Genomic DNA, 22,248 nt, shown 5'->3' with positions numbered 1-22,248 from the left:
TGAATATACCATGGACTGCCAAAAGAACGAACAAATCTGTCTTGGAAGAAGTGCGGCCAGAATGCTCCTTAGAGGCAAGGATGGTGAGACTGCGTCTTACATACTTTGGACATGTTGTCAGGAGGGACCAGTCCCTGGAGAAGAACATCATGCTTGGCAGTGTACAGGGTCAGTGGAAAAGAGGAAGACCCTCAAGGTGGTGGATTGACACAGTGGCTGCAACAATGAGCTCAAGCATAACAACAATTCTAAGGATGGCTCAGGACCGGGAGGTGTTTCGTTCCGTTGTGCATAGGGTCACTATGAGTCGGAAATGACTCGACAGCACCTAACAATAACAACAACACGTAGCTCAGCCATGTATATGAGACTAAAGGGGCACAACAGCCCAAGGGCAAGGACAAGAAGGCAAGAAGGAACAGGAAAGCTGGACAAATGGATATGGGGAACCCAAGATTGAGAAGGTGAGAGTGTTGACACGTGGCAGGGTTAGCAACTAACATCACAAAACAATATGTGTCTTAATTGTTTAATGAGAAACCAACTTGCTCTGTAAACCCTCATCTAAAGCACAATAAAAAATAAAAAGTATCTAAAAACAGTGCAAAAGCAACTTTTTTGCAGGATGCGAAGACAGCATTGCATGTTACTACAGCTTTAATTTCTGACAAAGGAAAGTAAAGTGAATTTTCATAAGCAAGTTTGCTCTGGGTCAATCTCTAGTCAGTTACAACCAAGTCAGAGGGAGCTTTCAAGGCAAACTATCCACTAGCTGTCAATTTAGGATGACTTCAAAAAGCTAGCCCCAGAGCTGTACTGAAATCTTTTCAACAACCTCTTAATCTTGTTTATAACACCTGTGTTAAAGCAGGCTAACATCAATCCTACTCACTTACTTGCCTCAGACTGAAATTACTTAGAAACTGGAGAATCCCGGTAAACACACCAAAAAACACAAAGACACACTGGCTGAAAAATTCCGTACACAAGGAATTCAGGCACCTCTGTTAAACAAAACTGAGTATGTGAGCCAGAATGGGCTTCAACACGCAAAGTCAGATATAAAGCTCACAAACACCCCACAGAGATTCTTAGGATGCACTGAGGTCTCAGAATCTCAGGGTTTAAAGAAACTATCAAAAATTTCTCCAAGTTATATAATAGTTGCCATTATACAGCTTGGAGAAACAGTTACTGTATGCCTACTATGTGCCAGGAAATCAATAGTTCATTATCTTTTTAATTAACCCACCCTTGTTGTTTGTTGCCCTCAAGTCAATTCTGAGTCACGGTGACCCCACATATGTGGAGTAGGATGCTCCGAAGGGTTTCCAAGGCTGTGATCTTTCTGAAACAGATCACCAGGACTGTCCTCCGAGGCGCCTCTGGACAGGTTTGAAACACCACACCAACCTTTTAGGCTGGTGGTTGAGTACTTAACCAAGGAACCACACAACCCTACTAGGTAAGTAATGTCATTCCCCATTTTCACAAGTGAGGAAATAGTGGCTCAGGTGACTTGCTTAGTAAATTGCCTAAAGTCAAAGAGCTAGAAAATACTGGAGACGGGATTTGAACACTGCCAGTCAGTCTAAGCCTAAAGCTCCCGCTCTTTCCACTACATCACGCTACCCCCATGTGACTGGGAAATCAACCTGCCTTTACTGGTTTCTGTGCTTATTCAGATCTGTTTCCTGTGGTTCCTTAGGCCCAAGTGAACTGTTAGCAGCTCTATCACATATGTGTCCTAGTAAGACAAAGCTCCCGCTCTTTCCACTACATCACGCTACCCCCATGTGACTGGGAAATCAACCTGCCTTTACTGGTTTCTGTGCTTATTCAGATCTGTTTCCTGTGGTTCCTTAGGCCCAAGTGAACTGTTAGCAGCTCTATCACATATGTGTCCTAGTAAGACAGAGGTCCTCAGGCTGCGAAAAATTCCACTGCATCAAGCAGCTTGTTGGTTCACCCCATAGCTTTGCATTAGAATCCTGGTTCCTCTGCTTGGCATGCCCCGTAACTTTACAGTAAAATCTTGGCAATGCATGAAGTTATATGTAAACCGCACTGAGCCCGTGTAGTATGATTAAAAATATTGTTGATGTAACGTGTATGAGCTTCCTACTTATAAACTCCTTGCCCTCACTGAGCAGTCTTGGTGGCAGCAGCCCCAATGGTTTCCCTTCCCTGCATAATGAAATAAAGGTGCCTTTCTACTCTCCTACACTGATTTCTTGTTTGTTGGCTAAGACAAAACCTGGTGGCGTAGTGGTTAAGTGCTACAGCTGCAAACCAAAGGGTCGGCAGTTTGAATCCACCAGGCGCTCCTTGGAAACTCTATGGGGCAGTTCTACTCTGTCCTATGAGTCGGAATCAACTCAAAGGCACTGGGTTTGGGTTTTTTTTTTTTTTTTGGCTTTTGGCTGAGATGAGTCACACCGAGTAGAACCTGGGGTTTCTACCCAGTAACACTAGGCCTGAGTAAAACATAAAACACATATGAAATTAATGCTAAACTAGTCCCATTAACAGGAAAGTGTGGTGTGGTGAGAAGAGAATGGACTTGGTATTCAGGTACTTGGATATGTTGTTACCAGTGTGTGCCCCTTGACAAATCACCACCTTCTCAGCCTTACCTTCATCCTTGGTAAAAGCCCTCACAGTCTTGTGAGATAATAATGTAGAAGTCCCTAGCCCACCAAAAACAAAAAACCCACTGCTGTTGAGTTGATTCCAAGTCATAGTGACCCCATAGGGTTTCCAAGGCTGTAAATCTCTATGGAAGCAGACTGCCACATCTTTCTTCCACATAACCCACAAAAAGTACTCAATAAATGTTAAATAAGAGAAAAAAAAAATCAAACGGACATGCCAGGTACAGCTAACACAAAATGAAAACTAATCTCATTGTTGTGTATTATCTCTTTATTTTTTGCATATAAGGCTGGGTAAGGAGAAAACAGCAATTACAGTCCACAGCAGACTTTCAGTAAATCTTGGGTGAATAAATGAATGAATCGATCTCTTGCTTTAGAGTCAGAGACAACCCTAGTCTTTAAAGCAAATGCCCATCAACTCTCAGGTGGCTACGGTAATGGAACAGCGCTTTTATGAAGATCATACGTTATTTAAAGCAAGTTTCACCCAACCTAGTGACTCTACGGCAGAGGGTTAGTGGTTGGGTTAGTTGTTCCTACAGGGCTTGGAACCCCTCTAAGAATTTGCATTTCTAACAAGTTCCCTGCTGAGAATTTGCATTTCTAAACAAGTTCCCAGGAAGTTACACATATAAGAATCACCCAGGAATCTCCTTAAACTGTAGATTCTGATTCAGTATATTTGGGGTGGAAATGCAAACTCTCAGCAGGGGTTCAAACCAAAACTGGTTGACAGTACTGGTCTTACGATCAGGTTCACTACCATTCACAAACACAGCTTTATGTACGCCCCATCAAGAAAGAAGCAAGAAGAAAATTGGGGAGATTCCAAACCTCAGCATAAAAAGATACCTGAAAAGGACCCAAATTCAGCCACCCAACAAGTTGCTCATTTTTGCTTTCATTCATCTATTCATTCTTTCCTTTCTTCAGTCAAGAGACATTTATTGAGCATTTACCATATGGCAAACAGTGACCTGGTGACTGTCCTTAAGAAACTCACAGTCTAGCTCGTTTCTCTGTTGCCTCCAAGTTGTGTGGAGGTGGAGGCCCAGGATGCCTTCAAGACTCGGCTCCACCCATAACCCACCACCATGGCAGGGGAAGGCATTGCTACTGGAGGTGTAATGGAATTAATCTGCTTTATAAGAGGTGCTGAAGATCCCCTGTCCACAATGGCCTAGCACATGGAATCTGCAAAGCTGCCAAAGCCTTAGACAAGCACCAAGCCCATCTTTGTGTGCTTGCATCCAGCTATGGTGAGCCTATGTATGTCAAGTTAGTAGAGGCCCTTTGTGCTGAACACCAAATCAACCTGATTAAGGTTGATGACAACAAGAAACTAGGGGAGTGGGTAGGCCTCTGCAAAATTGACAGAAAGGAAAACCTTATGAAGTGGTTGGTTGCAGTTGTGTGGTTCTTAAGGACTATGGCAAAGAATCTCAGGCTAAGATTGTCATCGAAGAATATTTCAAATGCAAGAAATGAGCAAATAAAAAACTTGCCTCTCATAAAAAAGAAAAAAAAGAAACTCACAGTCTAACAGGAAGGAAAGGCATATAATTCCAATAAAGAATTATATATGTGGTAAACTGAAGGCGAGTGCAAGGTGGGGGTGATGGCAGCAGTCTTGCTGCATTCTACTCTCTAGGGTCTTTCTTTTCTTTTTTTTTTTAAGTCATCTTCATTCACCAGTCCTCTGCTGTTGTTGCTGGATGCTGTCTAGTCAATTCTGACTCACAGCAACCCCACGTGACAGAGCAGAACTGACTCACGGGGTTTCCTAGGCTGTTATCTTTATGGAAGCAGATCATCACGTCTCTCCCACAGAGCCCCTCGGTGAGTTTGAGTCCCAACTTTTTGGTTGACAGCCGAGCACTTCACCCCTGCGCCACTAGGGCTCCTTAGTCCTCCAGTGGGAAGAAGCAAGATTCCACCATCTGCTTCCTGGGTGTCTTTGGGCAAGCTACTAAACCTCTGTGAACTTCCTTTCCTCATCTCTAAAATGAAAATAAGAATACTTACTTCATATGGTTGCCTTTAGGGGATAACGTATATAACACAAATAGCACAATGCCTGCTTCTCAGTGGGCTTCACTACCTGGTTGTGCCTGGCCCTTTGTTTTGTTCTTTTGGCTGAGCACCATGGGGAGAACGGGAATACACATATTCTTTTATTTCATTATAAGTATGAAAATTTCCACAAGTGCCTATATGAGCATTCACGTCAAATAAGGAACATACCCTATAAGTGACCCCTTCTCCTCCAAACACAAGGACAATCTGTCAGCTCAAGGGCAAAGACAGCGTTAGTGCAGAGGCAATACCTCAAGGCCAGCTGTATACCCACCCCACAATATTATCCTGTTAGGCTCAGAGTCATGCTCCAGAGGAAAGCTATACTCATTGCACTCAGCAGTCAGAAAGTTCACATGGTCAGAAGTGCCTCTGCCACACACAAGGTGAACCATGGTTAAAATTGCTTTTTTAATTAAAATAAGACTTCTTCAACCTCCTGCTGACAATCACAACTAGAACGTGGAGCCCAATATCAGAGTTAACCAGTCTCCATCCAGCTTTAATGGCGGTTTTAAGCACTCAGAGGAGGGAGGGGAAAAATTACTAATTTAAACAAAATGTTTAATCTGCTAATTATGGGACAGACTCCAAGAGAATGGAAAGTGATTTGCAATCTTCATTATGAAATCCCCACGCGACCACTGGCACAAGTCATGTCAGCCAGAAGGCAGACACCATCTCTTTTCTCTCACTGAGCCTTCTGTGTCCTTGCAAGTTCTTTGTGGATGGAAGAAGACAATCCAATTGGCAAAAAAATGAAGTGGAAGAATCAGGATTTCTGTCTCCCCAAGTTCATTATGCTGAGTGAGGTGTAGGGATCCCCAGTAGGAAGCCAGGGAGATAATATCAGGGGACTTTACACTGGCAGGATGAGCAGCCCCAAGCCCTTTGAAACTTATAAAAACAGCCCAGCTCAGGTGGTGCTTAAGCAATTCTTTTTATTTGTGAAAACTCCTGTCATCAGATGTAAGAGATGCATTGAGAATCAGGGTGGTGCCCCCAATGGCATCTCTGGTCAGAAGGAAATCTGTTCTTCTGCAGATATGCTTGTACCATGGCTAATTTGTATAATCGCTGCCCATTCAGATCTCTATGTGCTAACTCAGGAGAAAAAGTCCCTGCCAACCAACTCTGACAGGTCTGATAGCAGAACCCCCATTGGAAAATCAGCAGATACAGCAAAGGCACGCAATTATTCCTTGTCATTAGGGACAGTTCTTTTTAAGTTTGCTTTTAAATTCTCAAAACAAAAAAGTAGCCATTCACAGCCACTGCTCACTGCAGTCACTTATACAACTGGCAGAAACTAAAAATTCCCCCTAAGCCAACTGAAAAAGATGTCCTGGAAGTAACCAGAAATTGCTGTGCCCCTTTAATTACCCACTGTAATGTAAAACCAGACATGGAGAGGATGGCCACAGCAGTTCTGGGCAAACCAGCAGTGATATTTAATCATCAGTTCAGACCATCTGCAACTGTTTTGCAGAAGCACATAAACTTTATGGATTCCAAAGCTTCCTACAAGTTACCAGGTGCTCAGGGTCAGCTGCATTGTCCTCCAATCCACCAGGGGCTGCTTTCTTCATTCTCTCCAGGCCAGGGCGCTCAACAAAAGGCACCATGCCCACATTTTCTGTGCCAAGCCTGGCACTAGGAGAATGCTGCTTCTTGATTAAGCCAGAGCACAGATTAAATGTTTAGAACTGGGAGAGTCTGAAAACAACCTAGGTGGGAAAGCAATTATCCCAGGGAGACCAAAACAGCTTCAGCTGTGGCCCTCTGCAGCACAAAGGTGAATTCTACCCCCACTGAACTAGGCTAGCCAGATTGCTTCCTTACAGTCTATTTTCCATTTCACGGACACAGTGATCTTTTAAAACATAAGCCAAATTGTGTCACCCCATGGCTTAAAACCCCAATGGCCTCCCATTGTACTTAGAATAAAATCTAAAAATTTTAGGGTCCCCCACCCCCACAGGTGACCTCTCTGTTCTTATCTCAACTGTTCCCTCCTCCTTCACCATGCTCTACCCATATTGCCACAAGTATGACAAGTTTGTCTCCACCTAAGGGCTTTGTATCGGTTTTTCCCTTGGCTTACAGGACTATTACCACACCTCTTCATGTGGCTGGATCTTTCCTGTCATTCAGTTCTCAGCTCAAAAGTCACCTCCTCAAAGAGGCCTTCTTGCACCTTTCTAATAGCCTCTGCCCATTTTTTCTTTCGTAGCACTTATCTCTCTCTATTTTGCTTTTATTTATTAAGTATGTACTTGCTTGTTTGGGTTACTTATTTTTATTTGTTTTCTTGGTTATTGTTTCTCTTGCCTCCCTAGATGTAAGCTCCACAAAGACAGGGACTGTGACTGTTTTGTTCATTGCTCTATCCCCAGTGTCTAGTAAGACATCTCACATTGAACATAAATTAAAGAATAAGAGGTTCAATATGAATCACTGCAGTGCAGTGAATTGCTTTCATATGTCCCTTCTAGCCATGGTCTTGAAATTCCCACAAAATGATTGCATGGGACTAGGCAAATAAGGTGCTTGTGGCCCACCAGGGGACTGGACAGTTTTGCTAATGCAAATAAGGTGCATGGAACCCATGCAGAGGTGTGACCATGAAAATAAGGTGCATGGAACCCTTATAGGGTTTTGCCATCCCACTAGGCTTAAAGGGAGTCAATCCGAGAGGTTGAAGGCAGACCTCACTACCATCAAGAAGAGACAGGAGCGAAGCATGTCTTTTGGACCGAACGTCCTTGCACTGAGAACCTCCTAGACCCAGAAGCCAGAGAGAGCTGTAACATAGAGATGGCATGAGACTGGTAAGCAGCAGCAGTAAGCAGGACAGAGTCCAGCGGCAAAGAAATGGCAACAGCAGAACCAGGAGACTGGTGCCAAGATGGCATGATGAGCTTTCTAGCCCATGGAGCAAGGCAGCTACAGTGGGCATGCCAACCCACAGAGCTAGACAGCTGAGCACTTTCAGGCAGGAGGTTTCCTGGCAGAATGGGGTACCTCTAGGCACTTATTGGCGGAGCTAAAGAGCTTTGTAACACTTGCCCAAGCAGGGTAGTGACCAGGCTAAGAGCAAGGGCCAAAGGCCAAGAGAGAGGTCTGCCTGTAGGCACAGCCAAGAAGAAGCTGTCCTGATTGAAGAACTGTATCCTGAGCTGTTCCTGTTACTTCCAAGTTGATCCTGATCCTGAACTGTAACCTGTTACTTCCCTAATAAACCCCATAATTGTGAGTATGGTCTGTGAGTTCTGTGTGGCCATTACAGCAAATTATCAAAACCAGCAGAGAAGTAGAGAGTACCATGGGAGCAATGGCTGGTGTCAGAATTGGTAAAAAGACTAGAGAGTAGAGGTATGGCCTGATGTTGCTGAGCTTGATTCTCTCTTCTCTCCCTGAGGTTAGACGAGGTCTGACACTATGCCATTGTTACAATTACTAATCCAAATTAAATTTACTGCCTGTTGAAAAAACCTCGTTGTCATCAAGTAGATTTCGACTCATAGTGACCCTACAGTACATAGCAGAACTGCCCCACAGGGTTTCCAAGGAGCAGCTGGTAAATTCAAACTGCCAACCTTTTGGTTAGCAGCCGAGCTCTTAATCACTGTGCCACCGTGGGTCCAATTTACTAACACTCCCCTCCAAAATAAAATCCGGATTGGCTCACAGCCTAACTGTGAGCATATGTCATAATGCCCTAGAAACAATGGTAAACAAGATTCTAGTTCTTCACCAACCTCTAGGGAATGACATGAAACAACAGCAAAGGGAGGCTGGGATGAGAACAAGATACAGAATTCGCAGACTTTCAAAGCTGCAGAACTGGATAATTTGCAAGCCTCTTGGGTAGAATCTTGCCAAATTGTCCTTTTGTAGGAGGATTAGATGGGCCAGCCTGTCAATCATCAATGGGCTGGGACTACAGGCTGAGTCTTGAAGGTCCAGCTAGTGCAAAGAACACCATATAAGACACACTATGTGAGGTAGCTCCAATCTCAGCCAGCTAAAGTTGGGCACCAGAGAGAAGACGTACATACATACCAAGTTTAAAAGAAACTGGTGGCAACTGCTGCAAAGTATACTTTTTTTCCTAGTGCACATGGAACATTCTCTAGAATAGACCACATATTAGGTCATAAAACAAACCTCTGCAGAATCCAAAACATCGAAATATTACAAAGCATCTTCTCAGACCACAAGGCCATAAAAGTGGAAATCAATAACAAAAAAATTAGGGAAAAGAAATCAAATACTTGGAAAATGAACAATACCCTCCTGAAAAAAGACTAGGTTACAGAGACATTAAGGAGGGAATAAGGAAATTCATAGAACGCAATGAGAATGAAAATACTTCCTATCAAAACCTCTGGGACACAGCAAAAGCAGTGCTCAGAGGCCAATTTATATCAATAAATGCACACATACAAAAAGAAGAAAGAGCCAAAATCAGAGAACTGTCCCGACAACTTGAACAAATAGAAAGTGAGCAACAAAAGAATCCATCAGGCACCAGAAGAAAACAAATAATAAAAATTAGACCTGAACTCAATGAATTAGAGAACAGAAAACAATTGAAGGAATTAACAAAGCCAAAAGCTGGTTCTTCGAAAAAATTAACAAAATTGATAAACCATTGGCCAGACTGATTAAAGAAATACAGGAAAGGAAACAAATAACCCGAATAAGAAACGAGAAGGGCCACATCACAACAGAACCAACTGAAATTAAAAGAATCATATCAGATTATTACAAAAAATTGTACTCTAACAAATTTGCAAACCTAGAAGAAATGGATGAATTCCTACCTAAACTAACACAATCAGAAGTAGAACAACTAAATAGACCCATAACAAAAAAAAGAGATTGAAACGGTAATCAAAAAACTCCCAACAAAAAAAAAGCCCTGGCCCACATGGCTATACTGCAGAGTTCTACCAAACTTTCAAAGAAGAGTTAACACCACTACTAGTAAAGGTATTTCAAAGCATAGAAAATGACGGAATACTACCTAACTCATTCTATGAAGCCACCATCTCCCTGATACCAAAACCAGGTAAAGATATCACAAAAAAAGAAAATTATAGACCTATATCCCTCATGAACATAGATGCAAAAATCCTCAACAAAATTCTAGCCAATAGAATTCAACAACATATCAAAAAATTAATTCACCACGACCAAGTGGGATTTATACCAGGTATGCAAGGCTGGTTTAATATTAGAAAAACTATTAATGTAATCCACCATATAAATAAAACAAAAGACAAAAACCACATGATCTTATCAATTGATGCAGAAAAGGCATCTGACAAAGTCCAACACCAATTTAGGATAAAAACTCTCACAAAAATAGGAAATGAAGGAAAATTCCTCAATATAATAAAGGGCATCTATACAAAGCCAACAGCCAACATCACTCTAAATGGAGAGAGCCTGAAAGCATTTCCCTTGAGAACGGGAGCCAGACAAGGATGCCCTTTATCACCACTCTCATTCAACATTGTGCTAGAAGTCCTAGCCAAAGCAATTAGGCTAGACAAAGAAATAAAGGGCATCCGGATTGGCAAGGAGGAAGTAAAATTATCTCTATTTGCAGATGACATGATCTTATACACAGAAAACCCTAAGGAATCCTCCAGAAAACTACTGAAACTAATAGAAGAGTTTGGCAAAGTCTCAGGTTATAAGATAAACATCCAAAACTCACTTGGATTCCTCTACATCAACAAAAAGAACATCGAAGAGGAAATAACCAAATCAATACCATTCACAGTGGCCCCCAAGAAGATAAAATACTTAGGAATAAATCTTACCAAAGATGTAAAAGACCTATACAAAGAAAACTACAAAGCACTACTACAAGAAATTAAAAAGGACATACTTAAGTGGAAAAGCATACCTTGCTCATGGATAGGAAGACTTAACATAGTAAAAATGTCTATTCTACCAAAAGCCATCTATACATTTAATGCACTTCCGATCCAAATTCCAATGTCATATTTTAAGGGGATAGAGAAACAAATCACCGACTTCATATGGAAGGGAAAGAAGCCTCGGATAAGCAAAGCATTACTGAAAAAGAAGAAGAAAGTGGGAGGCTTCATTCTACCTGATTTCAGAACCTATTATACAGCAACAGTAGTCAAAACAGCCTGGTACTGGTACAATAACAGGCACATAGACCAATGGAACAGAATTGAGAACCCAGATATAAATCCATCCACATATGAGCAGCTGATATTTGACAAAGGCCCAGTGTCAGTTAATTGGGGAAAAGATAGTCTTTTTAACAAATGGTGCTGGCATAACTGGATATCCATTTGCAAAAAAATGAAACAGGACCCATACCTCACACCATGCACAAAAACTAACTCCAAGTGGATCAAAGACCTAAACATAAAGACTAAAACGATAAAGATCATGGAAGAAAAAACAGGGACAATGTTAGGAGCCCTAATACAAGGCATGAACAGAATACAAAACATTACCAAAAATGACAAAGAGAAACCAGAGAACTGGGAGCTCCTAAAAATCAAACACCTATGCTCATCTAAAGACTTCACCAAAAGAGCAAAAAGACCACCTACAGACTGGGAAAGAATTTTCAGCTATGACATCTCCGACCAGCGCCTGATCTCTAAAATCCATATGATTCTGTCAAAACTCAACCACAAAAAGACAAACAACCTAATCAAGAAGTGGGCAAAGGATATGAACATGCACTTCACTAAAGAAGATATTCAGGCAGCTAACAGATACATGAGAAAATGCTCTCGATCATTAGCCATTAGAGAAATGCAAATTAAAACTACGATGAGATTCCATCTCACTCCAACAAGGCTGACATTAATCCAAAAAACACAAAATAATAAATGTTGGAGAGGCTGCGGAGAGATTGGAACTCTTATACACTGCTGGTGGGAATGTAAAATGGTACAACCACTTTGGAAATCTATCTGGCGTTATCTTAAACAGTTAGAAATAGAACTACCATACAACCCAGATATCCCACTCCTCGGAATATACCCTAGAGAAATAAGAGCCTTCACACGAACAGATACATGCACTCCCATGTTTATTGCAGCTCTGTTTACAATAGCAAAAAGCTGGAAGCAACCAAGGTGTCCATCAACGGATGAATGGGTAAATAAATTGTGGTATATTCACACAATGGAATACTACGCATCGATAAAGAACAGTGACGAATCTGTGAAACATTTCATAACATGGAGGAACCCGGAAGGCATTACGCTGAGTGAAATTAGTCAGAGGGAAAAGAACAAATACTGTATAAGACCACTATTACAAGTTCTTGAGAAACAGTATAAACTGAGAAGAACACACACTTTTGTGGTCACGAGGCGGGGAGGGAGTGAGGGTGGGAGAGGATTTTTTACCGATTAATTAGTAGGTAAGAACTGCTTTAGGTGAAGGGAAGGACGATACTCAATATACGGAAGGTCAGCTCAACTGAACTGGACCAAAAGCAAAGAACTTTCCGGGATAAACTGAATGCTTCAAAGTCAGCGGAGCAAGGGCAGGGGTTTGGGGACCATGGTTTAAGAGGACTTCTAAGTCAATTGGCAAAATAATTCTATTATGAAAACATTCTGCATCCCACTTTGAAATGTGGCGTCTGGGGTCTTAAATGCTAACAAGCGGCCATCTAAGATGCATCAATTGGTCTCAACCCACCTGGATCAAAGGAGAAGGAAGAACACAAAGGTCACACGATAACTAAGAGCCCAAGAGACAGAAAGGGCCACATGAACCAGAAACCTACATCATCCTGAGACCAGTAGAATTAGTTGGTGCCCAGCCACAACCTACGACTGCCCTGACAGGGTGCACAACAGAGAACCCCTGAGGGAGCAGGAGATCAGTGGGATGCAGACCCCAAATTCGCATAAAAAGACCATACTTAATGGTCTGACTGAGACTAGAGGAATCCCGGCGGTCATGGTTCCCAGACCTTCTGTTGGCACAGGACAGGAACCATCCCCGAAGACAACTCATCAGACATGAAAGGGACTGGACAGTGGGTAGGTGAGAGATGCCGATAAAGAGCGAGCAAATTATATCAGGTGGACACTTGAGACTGTGTTGGCATCTCCTGTCTGGAGGGGGAATGGGAGGATAGAGAGAGTTGGAAGCTGGCAAAATTGTCACGAAAGGAGAGACTGGAAGGGCTGACTCATTAGGGGGAGAGCTAGTGGGAGTACGGAGTAAGGGGTATATAAACTTACATGTGACAGACTGACTTGATTTGTAAACGTTCACTTGAAGCTCAATAAAAGTTAATTAAAAAAAAAAGAAACTGGTGTGTGTGTGTGTGTGTGTGTGTGCGTGTGTTGGGAGAGGAGGAAGAAAGGGAGCAGTGACAGGAAATGAGAGATAGAGCCAAGAGCCAGGCACCAAACAGGAACTGAGCAGAAGCATGACCAGGTCAGGAACAAGCAGACAGGTTTCTCAGGTGATTACCACAATCTAGACCATGGTTAGGTGTCATGGGCTGGCAAGCACATGAATCTAGACGTAAGGCTGACTTCAAGATACAGGGTTAAGGCAGTCAGATAGATAAAGCGCTCCCCTCCATAAAAATAAGGAGCCATAAAAGGGACACTCCATAGAAAGCCAGGTTAAGCTATCTGTGAGTGCTAGTAATTGCTCAAATGCACTTCAGTCCCCAGGATGACAGTGGTGGGCAAAGAGATTCTAGAGGAAATACTGAATGGAAAATGAAGACGTGTTATGCTAGTATGACTTCTAGTACCTTACAGACTTCAGGATCCAGAAGAGTCCTGAGTTTTACAGTTCATCCAAAGATGACCAAAAATACTAATGCCTCATTCATGCAACAACCTCAACTTCTCATGACATCATCAAAAGAAAACCAAACAGGCCCCAGAGATTTAAAAAAATAAAAGTAAAAAAGTAATGTACTTTACTCACAAGAAAAGCCTTCAGACTCTTCTTATTCAAGTTAGATATAATTCTATCAAACAAATAACACTGAGGGGTGAGAGCTGACACTAAGAGAGAAAAACTATAAGAAGTAGGCGCAAGAACTCAAAAACCCTAACAGTCTAAAGCATTTTCAGGCAGGAATTAAAGCCTCCTGAGATGCAGTATGACCTATTGAAAAAGGCAAGAAAGTATATATGTCTTAGATCTCCATACATTATGACAAAAAAATAAAAGATTTGATAGGTTAAAAAAAAAAAGAGAGAGAGTAGAGACATGATCATAGAAAAAGCACTGCTCTAAACCCTACTCTGTCACAAAGTAGTTGGGATCTGAGGCAGGTTACTCTCCCTCTCTGGGCCCTGGCTTCCCTGTTAGTAAAAAGAGAGGGCTATAGTAGATCATCTCTAGGTTCCTTCCTATACTAGCATCCTTACTCACCTATAAGCTTCAATTGTCTGGAAAATTATCTGTTTATGAGGAACACATTTTTTCAAAGACACCAGATAAATGAGGAGTTAGTACAATTCAATACAACCTGTATCACCTTTTTAAAAAAGAAACCTCATTATGAATTTTTTTCAGCTACAACCTCCGATTAATGAATGGTAATGTCTTTTGCTTCTCCTTCTTTATTGCTGACTTTCAGCATTCTCTTGATTTCTTGGCATCCTTATCCTCCTCTGCCCAACAGAGTTACAGTTACTCCTGGCCAGAGCCCCCATTTCACATTTCACCTTCTCTGGAAGTAAATATACAACCCTGCAATGCTCACAAATTTCCTTCATCATTGATCTGAGAAGCTATTATCTGTTACAATGGAAGCATTAATGTTCAGAGGCATTGATGCAAGGTAATGTGCTACAAATGTTGCTACAATTACTTTTGTTTTATCCGAAGTTACAAAGAAAATAAGTCTTGCACTGGAAATAGGGCATTATGTGATTTGCAGGTTGTGAGAACATCATGTTACCTACTCAGCAAAGCTATAGGGGATACCTTTTGTTTCACTTTCAAATTGATACTTCTCCTTGGCCTCTTGTGGCAGCTATCACTAGCACCAGTTTTGCTACATTTGGGAGCAATGATACACTTTGCAGTAACATTTCCCAGAGAAAATTAAACAGAGATAATACTACAATGCTCGAGAGATGCACAATACGCAAGATTGGATGCTGCTGCCCAGCAGCCTAAGCATACACTGTTACATGGTAAACTTTTTTATCTGTAAGTAGAGAAAGTTCACACTGAAATACAAGAGATAGTACAGTATATACATAAGCCAGTAACACAGGCGTTTATTATGACTATCGAGACATCTGTGTGATAGGTTATATACATTGTGCCACTATACTTCTGGCAACACAATTACTTTGTATATGAGCCACGAGATATACGTGTTACATTCAGGGAGCTGTTCCATTCACTACGTCCAACTATGTCTGCTATGTCCTGTTCTCTGATTAGGATTTCTGAACTCTATTATAACCTTATGGGACCACAGACAAACATGCAGTTGGATGTTGCCCAAATGGACGTTATATGGTATGTGACTGTAGCATTCCAACACTGTATACTAGCAAAGGACAGATGTTTAAGTCTATCAAAGACCCCAAAAGAAATTTTAAACTCTGTTGCTCTTAACAAAGGTGGGGACAAGTGGGGGAGTTAAAATTTTTTAATGTAATCGACAGTCAAATTTTATGTTATTAACAGCGTAAACACATGAAAAAAAGGCAAACAAATCATTCAATACTCAGACCTGCCTTTGGAATAAAGTGAGACACAGAGAGAAACATCACAATACTCTGTGCTCGGTCTTAAACCCTTCTCGGTTCAGTCAGTGACTGCACATTTCTGAGCAGTTGAAGCGAAGTCTGAGGAGCCAAAACAGGCAATCTCTTTACAAGCAATTGGTAGTCTCAGACAAATTCAGAGATGAAAATGCACTACAGTAGTTTTCACTAGATCTTTCACTGAACTCGGGATGAAAAGAATCCAGTTTCTATTTGCCAAAATCCACAGTGGGCTGAGGTCCTAAAGTTTAGGACAACACACTTTTGGATCAGTCACTTCTGGGGCTCTGTGAAGAAGAAAGTAATTCTGAACTACTCAGGTGCAATCCTGAAGAGACAAATGGCCGGCTCTGGAAAAAGTTCAAGAAGTTGCTGAATTCTGGTATACCTCTTCCTAACTCCATCAACACCAACCATTTCCTTAGGATCTTAGGAAGCTTCAGGGAGAAAAAAGGAAAAGGAAGGAGTGATTTGTAAGTGAGACTCCTGGCACTAGACAAGAGGAAAACTGAGATGTTCGTAGTATTAGGGAGACCTGGGGAAAAGAACTGCTGTGCGGATGACGTAATCGGTGGTGTCAGTGACTCCTGACTGTGCTGGAACAGGGCTGGGCTTTAACCGACCGAGAGGAGTTGTATGCTGTGGCACGTGTGGGTGACAAACACGTTCTCGTTTCACTTTGTGGCATTCTAAATCTTAATTTCCAAGGGACAAAAGACTTTAGGAAGGCCGAGGCATACTTGTAGCATTCAAGAAAAACTTTTTTGGGGGGCGGAGGGGGAGCTGTACAGTGTGTTGTTTGCAATAGTATCAATAAGAAAAATTAACAGCTAAGATTTATTTCCTGGGGACTTCCTATGTGCCAGGCAGTATACTACTTAGCACTGCCCACATCATCTCATTCAATCCTCTATTTTTTAAAAATTTTTAAAAAGGCAAAACAGATTTTTTTTTTTAATGGTGGGAACAACAAAAGGACACCCCAATTTTAAAAAAAAAAAAAAAAACAGACAAAGGATATAACACACACTTCACCAAAGAAAATACCCATGTGGCCAACAAATGTACTGCCATTAACCATTACAGATACAAATCAAAACTACAATAACATCTCGTTCCTATTAGAATGTCAATGATGGAAAAAACAGAAAATAACAAATGCTGGAAAGGATGTGGGGAGAATGGAACCATTACTCATTGCTGGTGGGAATGTAAAATTGTATAACCATTGTAGAAAACGGTATGGTGATTCCTCAAAAAATTCAAAATAGAACTACCATATGACCCAGTAATTTCACTCCTATGTATATACACCCTACCTGTACCCGTTACCATCGAGTCGATTCCAACTCATAGCAACCCTATAAGACACAGTAGAACTGCCCCCATAAAAGTTCCCAGGAGTGCCTGGTGGGTTTGAACTGCCGACCTTTTGGTTAGCAGCCATAGCACTTAACCACTTAACCACTACACCACCAGGGTTTCCATATAATACCCTAGGGACCTAAAAAGTAGCAACACAAACAGCACTATTCACAATAGCAAAAAAGTGGAAACCACCTAAGTGCCCACCAACTGAAGAATGGATAAACAAAATGTGGCTCATATAAACAATGGAATGCTGCTCGGCCATAAAGAGAAAGGAAATCCTGATGCATGCCACATAGATGAACCTCAAAGACATTATGCTGAGTAGAATAAGTCAATCACGAAAGGACAAATATCGTATGACCTCACTTACACGAGATGACAAGAATATGTAAATATATAGAGACCAATAGTTATGAGTGGTTACCAGGGGCAGGAGCGGGTAGGAAGAAAGGGAATCATTTTTGGGAGACAGCGAGTTTATGTCTGTGATGATGGGAAAATTGGCATCAATTAAGGGTAATGGTTACACAACTTGGCTAATGTAACTGATATCACTAAGCTGTACACCAGAAAAAAGGGCAAAATGGCAAATGTGTTATACATAATTTTACAAGAACAGCAACCAAAAAGAGAGAGAGAAAGGATACAGTTGCTGAAGCCACTTAGGTACAACCAAATGCCTCATGGGTTTAGGGTCATGGCTTCATGGGACTGTCCAGCCAACTGGCCTCACATTGTTTTTAGTTTGTGCTCTACCCCCTAGTTCAGTGAGTAGTGTCTGGGGTCTTAAGTTTGCTAGCAGCCATCCAAGATACAACAATTGACCTCTACTCACCTGGGGCAACAGAGGAACAAGGAAACCCAGGAACAGGAGAAGAAACTGGACTTACGGTCTTGTTGCCTCCATGAACTACTGCCTCCTTTGCCATGAGACCAGAAGAAGTGTAGGGTGCCTGGTTACCATTACCAATCATTTTGATCAAGGACTCAATAGATGAGTCCTAATCAAAAGAAGAAATATATGAAACAGAATTCAAATGTCTTATAGAACTCCAGACTTACTGTACCCATTGAGACAGGAAGAACCCGCAAATCTGCTACTGCGAAAAAATTTTTCAACCTTGAACTGAAATTATCCCCTGAAGTCATCTTCAGACTAAACAACAGTTTAGCTGAATTACCCAGTGCCATCGAGAGAGGTTAATTTATGGATCCCACAGGGTTTCCAAGGCTATAAATCTTTACAGAAGCAGACTGCCACATCTTTTTCCTGCTGGTGGATTTGAACCCCCAAACTTCCGGTTAGCAGTCAAGTGCTTAACCTTAACCACTGGACAACCGGGACTCCTTACTTTGATCGTTGTACTATGGTTACATAAGATGATAACTTTAGGAGATGCTCAGTGAGGATATATGGAAACTTTGAGCTATTTTGAAAATTTTCTCTAAGTCTAAAATTAGTTCAAAATAAAAAGAATGTAGGTTTTGTAACAAGAGTAGTGAGACACAATGATGAGAAGGAAGAGAATGACTCAGAAGCTGAAGTAACACGTTTGAATTAAACTTCCTTAAAGTCTGCCATGAAAACAAAGAGATACAAGCCAGCAAGAAGACAAGATATTGGAGCAAAATCTTCCAAAAGGGGAAAACAACCAGAGTATATTTGGAAGCAATGTACTAGTTCATTTACTTAATCATTAAACAACTATTTACTAGGCATCAACTATGAATGAGATACTCTGCTAGGTGCCAGTCTCTGACTCGAAGATTACAGTCTAGTAAAGAAGGTGTGTAAGGATGCACATAAATACGATGTGGTCCGTAAGTGTGAGAAGAATGAGCCACGGGGAAAGAGAGAGGGTAAGAAGGTTGCAAGGGAAGAAGGGAATTTAAGAAAGATTACTCAGGAGATGACATAGAAAACACCCTGAAATGGGAGTGTCAATGAGAATAGCACTTTATCTGTTATTTACAGTCCTACTATTAACAAAAAGTAACTTTGAAAAGCACTAGTCTAAATTATCATGCAAAAAGGGCATATTTCACAATGCTATAAAATGACATCATGATTAAGATGATATTATCAGGATTACAGGTAAGATGAGGCCACCAGAGAATGAAAGATACATTTGAACACAAGTGTTTAGGCTTCCAGTAATGTTTATTATAAACACACAACAACAAAACAACAGAAAAGCTCAATTACAAACCACAACTACTGCCTTAAAAGAAGCACATAATAAGAGACACAAATGATAAACATACATGTGAAAAAAAAAAAGAAATGCCTATTAAAGCAACCTTGAACTAACACTTTATACCTACTAAAGTAAGGGGTATAAAAAGTAAGTATTTTACACTCACTAATTTTTTTTAAAGTAAGGGGGGAAACCCTGGTGGCATAGTGGTTAAAGAGCTATGGCTGCTAACCAAAAGGTCATTAGTTCGAATCCACCAAGCGCTCTTTGGAAACCCAAAGGGGCAGTTCTACTCTCTCCTATAGGGTGGCTATGAGTCAGAATCGACTCGACAGCAAGGGGTTTCAGGTTAAAGTAAGGGGAAAAAATTAAATTATGACACCAAGTACTATCAAGGCAGTAAAACTGGAACACACTGCTGGTAGCACTGTAAGCGATAAAGGATTAACTCCATATGAGCGCTATGTAATGCTAATGTATCTGCAGCTGAGATGACCCCATCAACTCCTGCCACTCCCCTGCATCTACCCAAGGCTGAACATTTCACTCTCACACTTTGCTCTTGCTAATCCTAGTCAAGAATGACTCTCTCCAGCCCCCTTCACCACCCACTGAATTCCTACTAATTCATCAAGGCTGGGATTCCAGTGTCACCTCCCTTTCTCTTAACTGACCAAACCAAATCCATCCCCATCAATACACCCCCTCCGGAGGCATATCCAATCATTCCTTCCACTGTACTCCCATAATAATTTGTCCACACAGTTAGTTGTTTAAATGTTTGTCTAGCCCTTTAAAGCATTAATTCTTAAAGGGCCAGGACTATGTCTTAATAATTTTAGTACATGCAATGCTTAGCGCAGGAGCTGGCACATGGTAATTATTAATCACAGATAGGAGGAAAAAATATGCCACAGGAACAAAGAAGTTTAATGCAATACTATCTCCCAGAACAAAAACCTGGAACCACCCTAAATACCTAATTAAAGAGGAACAATTCAGGAGAAAATGATGTATCACTCAAGTAAATAGTACGCAAACATTGCAAATAAAATGAAGACCATATAGAAACATAGAAAATATTTCTGGCAATGTTAAACTAAAAATGTAGAACACAAAACAGGATATATATAATGGTTATTAAAAACCCACTGTCATCGAGTCGATTCCGACTCATAACGACCCTATAGGACAGAGTAGAACTGCCCCATAGAGTTTCCAAGGAGCAGCGGGCGGATTTGAACTGCCGACCTTTTGGTTAGCAGCCATAGCACTTAACCACTACGCCACCAGGGTTTCCATAATGGTTACAGCGAGGCAAAATAGGTAAGAACTGTGAGAATAAAAATGTTGTATTACAAGGGTAGTTTTCCTTTTCTCACTTTCTTAAATAGAGGTAGCCCTCAACTTATGACAGGGATCCATCATAAGTTGATTCTGACGTAAGTCGAATGCCTCTTCGTTTTTAGTTTTCGTTATTACTGCCTTTTATTGTCAGTATCTTTATAAATCCAATCTCTGAACATCTGCGAGTGAATGTCTGAGAATGATAACATCCAATCACACGCTGCAACACTGTATGTAGTACATTTTAGTAAGGATAAGAATTACAAAAAAAAACAGGTGGTTTTAAGTGCTGTTCGTCATAACTCCAATACGTCGTAAGTCAGGGGCTATGTGTACTATTCCTGCCAGCATAACGTCATTAAAATTTTTTATTTCAAAAGAAAGAAATAAGAGGGGGAAAGGAGCAAGATGATAGATTCCTAAACCCTTGCAATTCAAGGAAATGGTATATTACTGATAGGTGATGAGAGGACTGGGTGTCTGCAATGTCACCAAAATCACAGGTCCCTGACCCCAATCTGCCTCAAAGAGAATACCTCTCCTGTCACACAGCAAGTCATTCCCATGAGCCAAGCTGCACTAAATGTGAATTTTTTATTGCAATTCTTCAGAACTTTGGAGCTAAGAACTTTCTCCAGACATCTGTAGAATTAGTATTAATGAGAGTGCCCCGGAGTTCATATACGTGCTGCCTATGCAGCAGAAACTTCTCAGCCATGGAACTGCCAGGCACACTTCTTGATGAGATGTCTGAGCCTGAAGGCATCTGAAAAGTACATTTCCATATTTGGAACATAACTAGTTTCCTCTTTAAAACTTTTTCCACCACCTCCTGTCCACATTGTAATTCTCCTGTCTCCTCAAACGAATAGTTAACATATGTCAAGGATATAAGACATATACTGAGAAGTTTTCTGCCTAATTCTATTACTAGGAGAACCCATCTCAGCAGAAAATTGGAATCTTCCCACCAAGTTGCCCCAAAGTGAAATCTAGTAAGTACCTAAAAAATGTTAAATACTTTCAATAAACTTTCTTGAAATTGGATGATATTTTTCCTTGCGCACCTTAGTTTCCAAATTTTAGGAATGGAAAGAACAAGAAGTCATATAAGCCAATCTCATCTTAAACCAAAAACCAAACCCATTGCCATCAAGTCAATTTGAACTCACAGCAACCCTATAGGACAGAGTAGAGCTGCCCCATAGAGTTTCCAAGGAGCACCTGGTGGATTCGAACTGCTGACCTTTTGGTTAGCAGCAGTAGCTCTTAACCACTGCCACCAGGGTTTCCAATCTCATCTTACAAGTGATAAAAAATGATGTACAGAGAGGGGAAGTGACTTGTCCTGAGTCATCCAGATAAAATGATAAAGGTGGGATTAAAACCTAAATCTCCTAGATTTTCAGCTTGATTCATTCCACTACATTAAGCTGTTTTATCCCCTGAAATCTCTGGAGTCCTTGGACCTAAATAATTAGTACAACAATTTTAAAGCTAGAAGGGATCTCAGAGAGGGTCTTATCTAATCCCCTCATTAGGCATATGAGGAAACTGAGGCCCAGAAAGATTAAATGACTTATTCTCAGCATCTTGGGTGGCAGGGTAAAAATGTAATCTAAAAAAAACTACAAACCAATGGCCATGAGAAGGGAGAGGGAATGTCTCAGGCAGGGAAAATTTTACAAGGAATGTAAACTGTTCTACCAATGCTTCTCAAAGTGTGGTACCTGGACCAGGGGCTTCTGCATCACCTGAGATCTTGTTAGAAATGAAAATTCTCAGGTTCCACAAGCAACTTACTGAATCAAACTC

At 41.1% G+C, this 22,248-nt stretch overlaps 1 protein-coding gene and 1 pseudogene across 1 annotated transcript in view; one reads left to right on the top strand and one right to left on the bottom strand.

Annotated features, from left to right (window-relative positions):
* The window catches only part of CTNNBL1 (catenin beta like 1), a 221,218-nt gene that overhangs the window by 191,136 nt on the left and 7,834 nt on the right, over positions 1-22,248 (bottom strand). The gene's annotated exons all lie outside the window — the stretch shown is intronic.
* Positions 3,752-5,688, top strand: LOC135228609 (small ribosomal subunit protein eS12-like; annotated as a pseudogene).

The sequence above is a fragment of the Loxodonta africana genome, chromosome 24 (genome assembly GCF_030014295.1).
Source record: "Loxodonta africana isolate mLoxAfr1 chromosome 24, mLoxAfr1.hap2, whole genome shotgun sequence".
Classification (NCBI taxonomy): domain Eukaryota; kingdom Metazoa; phylum Chordata; class Mammalia; order Proboscidea; family Elephantidae; genus Loxodonta; species Loxodonta africana.
Note: the sequence above shows the minus strand (reverse complement) of the source record. Positions and strands in the feature narration are given on the sequence as shown.